Here is a 4,950-nt window from a genome sequence, read left to right on the forward strand (position 1 = left end):
TTTGCCTAAATTTAATTCATTATCATCCTCCCCCAAGGATATTCTGGAACTGACTCTCTGGCAAAGGAACAAGTATAGCTTCCATCTTTCATCCGCCCAGCACATTTCCCTTCCCCAGCCTGACCTTCCATTTGTCTTTAATAACGTCTAGCACCACACCAAACAAAGCTTTTTTAAATTCAACACCTATTTATCTGTGCAGAGGTCTTGAATTCAGATGGAGGAGCTCCCTCTTGGAAAATAACAATTAAGTGTTCACTGTATAAATAAGTTCAAGAAACCACAAGACTCGGTAGGCAGAAACTATCCCTAAGGTGCTGAAGTTTGTCAGAACACTTGTTTCACAGCAGGGAAAGCACAAAACTCGATTACTCATTTCAGCTTCAAATACATCTCAAATCCCTCTGTTCTACAGGTAGAATTGAGGCCATCACATACACCAGGAGACAAACAACTAACAATTTCTAGTAACCCTGAGGTAAGAAAATGAAGACTGAGAACACAAAAAGGAAGTCACTGTAGAAAGGATGACACCAGCTACACATTTTCTCATTAGAAGCTGTAGCTTAAAAAAACCTCCAATTTCACAGATATCAATCAGCTACATCACAAAACATTAATCAGATCTGTTTCATGCTCAAGTGGGCATATTGATATGCACTGAAATAATTCCATTTTGGAGCATCATATTTACCATTGCACATTGGAAAAACATAGTGAGAAAAGCGATAGTGTCCAATGTAACTATAAACAATCCACACAGCATTAGAAATTTGTGTGTTTGTGCTTGTCAGATTTAAATCCTCCTTCAAATTATTGCTCCAGAAAGTATATAGATGAAAATTATTTCAATTACATTGATTTCAGAAGAATTAGGGAAAGTTCCTGGACACAACCTCTGACAGTCTATGGAGCAACTGTTAACAACACCCACTATTTCCAATAGATCCTAACATATCTGATCTTTGCTGTTGCCAGCAAAGCATGACAACAATGGGAATGGAAAAGTACATTAAAATGTAAACATTATTTTGCATAGTATGTGTTTGAATGTATAGACATTTATATATTACTACGGAATATTTCTGATGCCAAAGAGCAGGAAGAAGGAACTGTAAGCATAACCTGCACTAATCTGCAACCATCCTGCAATCTACAGGTATTTGCAGCAGGTTCTAAAAAAAGCTTCCCTTCTCTACATTTTTAAACAACATTTAGAGGGGTTTGTTTTGCTTTTAATTCTTCTGCCAAGCAAAGGTTGACTGAATTGAACTATTCTTTTTCTGTGTTAAAGAAAAATGTTACTAATTTGAGAGCAATCTGCAGACACAGAATACTTTTAGACTATCTACTCTCCAATTGCCACTAAAATGCTTTCATAAGAGAACAGAGTCCAATTACAGTATCTCATACAATCACACAGTCTCTTTTGTTTTACAGAATGTAAATATAAAGAATAGCACATATGATGAATGCCGTGGATTAGTAAATACAGGAAATCAAGCTGCAAGAACTTTGCTCAGGCAGTAATGCCTTTAATTGATCTAGTTTATTTATACAGTGAAAGCTGTTAGGCACATGGCAAACTCCAATTTCCTCCAAGTTAACAACTGCTACAAAAATAGCCACAAAATTTAATAATTCTGGCCAAAAGTATCCTCACAAGGAGTACTGTTTTCACTTGTCACTTCTCTATCCCTTGCAGGTGGAAAGTGTATGTTTATGTGCCCTCAGTATTACAGGTTCCTAGATGAAGCCACAATACAACCTCAAAGCACTCAAAAATGCCATTACATATTTCCCTCCCAGGTCACAGTACTTTTATCACACCTATGAAAATCCATACTAGACACGTCTCTGTTCCATCATCACCGAATCAGTATCTAACCAAGTAGGTTTAGACAAGCAGGTTCCAGGATGATTATGTTCTAAGAATACAAATTACACTCACTCAGCATGATTTCACATCTTTGACATCTGCAATGCTATGTCTTATCACTTCTCTTTACAGTCTACTTTCTGCTGTAAACAAAGCCAAAACAGTATTACACAGATTACCATGCCCTAGAAAGCCTCCTCATTACCTTTAAGAGATTAATCAAGAAAGATTAAAGTGCCAGATATTTTTTCTATACCAGATGCCTTTTCTTCCCCAAGCAGTAAACAATCAAATCTAATGATGACCTGAAGACACAAAAGGTCCAAGCAACATTACCACATGGAGTCCACAACAGGCACAGTAGCAGTGTCACTACCATGCTATGAGGCTGCTTTGACATACTCCAGAATTTTTCAGCAGGTGTTGCTCGAATTCTATTACCAATTTAACACGTGACCTATAAGCAACACATAAAATACCAAGCAAACAAGCAGAGCTTCTGACTTCCTCTCTGCAAATAAGTTAGCTCCTTGCCTAGCATTTCTTCTGTCAATAGTCAACCACAAGACAACTTCAGCTCCTACAGCTGCCTGTACTGAAGGGGTGTGGTCTCACAGTAAAAACTTTGCAAGTGTTCTAACAGCCCTCAAAAAAGTACATTTGCCAACAGGATTTAGCAGGAGTTAAACTGAATCTTAATAAAGGGCTTATGCAGAAGTACACAGTTCCACAATTATCTTGAAGACTAGTTACCCATTATACTCATAAAAGGATGCTTAACCCACCTAAATTATACAAAATTTGAAGCATGCATGAGTTTCTTTGGAAAAGTTTTTAAGTCAATACCTTCAATGAGCACCATGGAAAAATCTGCAATCACAACTACACTGAAATCTTACCTCAAAAGTCAGAGAAATAAATACTTGAACTTATCTCCATAGAAGAAATTGTAAAAACCTTCATATTGCTATTGCAACTTCCCATAAACTACAGAACTGGTTATTCCTAAGAATACCTGAGTTCACCTTAGCTTCAGATATTAATGCATAAAAAGTAAGTCAGCAGTGAAAATTTACTTGAAAAAAATCAGTAGCATATTTTTTTACCACAATATATCTGCAGCCCTTCACTGCTTTTTGCTGGAATGGACAGTTAAACCCATGTCATACCCACCCATGTCAGCTTATTCTCAGTGAAAGGCTGAAGTAGCACATTATAATGGGCCTACTTTCCCTTTAAGTTCTGTGTCTTTATCAGAGAATGTTCTCCCTGTCAGCGCAAAATACATTAAAAGAATAATCCCACATGGAATAACTTCTGGAAAGTATGATGCCAAATACCTGACTCAGTTCTTCCCGTTACTAAGCTCAGGTATTGCTGCTTTGACATACCTGAGTCCAACACTGCAGAAGGGGGAAAAGGCACAGTTACAAATTAGTGTTTTATTTTTAGGATAAGGAAAGAGGATTTTCTTCTTGTCCTAGCTCCATGCACACAGAAGTGCAGCTGATAAAGAAGAGTTAGTGGATCTCAGCTCTCTTTGTCCTATTTTCCTTATTTCTGCGCAAATATCGCAACTCAAATATCAACTTTTACAGCAGTTATTTACTGTTACAGAATGACTAAAATGTGATTTTATTTAAAATACTGTGACTAGAAACTCAATTTCCAGCATCAGTATAGGGAATAATTTTGGAACAAGAGTTTCAGCCAAACTTTGCCTTAGTAAAAAGTTTTTTCTAAAGAGAAAGCAAGCACTCCTGGCATAAAAATGGTCACTGAATTTCAGAACAACAAAAAAAAACCAAAACAAAAAAACAAACAAGTATGAGTGAGGTGTTTCTAAGCAAGTGGCACAGCAGTCAGGGAGAAGAGTTCTCCCTTTACAGATAAAGGTAACATCAAATATTTGCTTTCTGTTAAATCATCATACCAGTATCATCTGAAAAGCATCTTTATTATTCACCACTTAATGGAATAAAGTTAGAAAAAAATTAGAGAATAACTCTGGAAGAACAGTATTATTTCAGCTACAGACTGCAATTTCTCCTTCATGATTAAGGTTGCCCTGTAGACATGAAGAAGTTTTATCTGCGTGTCTCTAACAAAACAGTGCTTTCCTTCATGTCAGCAAATAATAGTAACTAAAAAGCTGCTTTAAGAAGGCATCTTGCTTCTTGTATTTAAACAGTCCAGCACAGCCTTCAGCAACACATAGTTTACATTTCCCTTTTGAAAAATCTGCTGCCAAAAGCTGCAGTAGTAGCAAGTAATCTTCATTACCTGCTTCTAACATAACTTAAACCTGGCCTTGCTCTCATTTATGATCCAACACTAGTTTTAAAGACCATGAAAAAGAAATCTAATTGTCTCAAGTTCTTTCCAGGATCACAGGGGTTACATTTTACATTAAAAAAAAAATCAGCACTCTAAACAAATATGAAAATACAGACAGGTAGCCACGATTCTTTCTTAAAAATCATAGAAATAAGGAATATACTGTGATCACTACTAAACACATTTGGACAACAGAGGCATACTGCCCATTTTTGTGAACGCCCATAGCACCTCACCACTTCAGCCACTGGATAGTACTGGTTTTGGTTTAGACCTCAGTCAGAAATCCCTGAGTATTCAGTAGTTTACCTTTGGGGCAGTTTTAAGATGAGCAAGACTAGGTAGAGATGTTTTTAAAGATTTATAGAGGTGCTATGCAAAACTATAAAGCTACTCAGTTGCAAGTAGTTTTATATTTGAAAAAATAAAGTACATAATCCTATATCAGATTGCTATTCCTCTCTGTTACATCTTACTCAAAAGCCTGAAACCCATGAGCAAATTGCTATCAATTTTTGTATACAGGTACATTTCTAATGTTTAACATCAAAGTCATATACTCATTATGAGTCACCCTACTATCTATTTTAACAAAATCCTTATATTTCATTAACAGGAAGAATCACCAGGAAAAAGTATTTGATAGACTTTTCCATTAATATGGAAAAAAGCCACCTTGAATTAATAATTTAAAAGTTCTTTACTGGTGAAAAAAGTTTCATCCTATGGAAAAA

This window comes from Manacus vitellinus, unplaced genomic scaffold (assembly GCF_001715985.3).
Source record: "Manacus vitellinus isolate BGI_N305 unplaced genomic scaffold, ASM171598v3 scaffold_3_pilon, whole genome shotgun sequence".
Taxonomy (NCBI): Eukaryota; Metazoa; Chordata; class Aves; order Passeriformes; family Pipridae; genus Manacus; species Manacus vitellinus.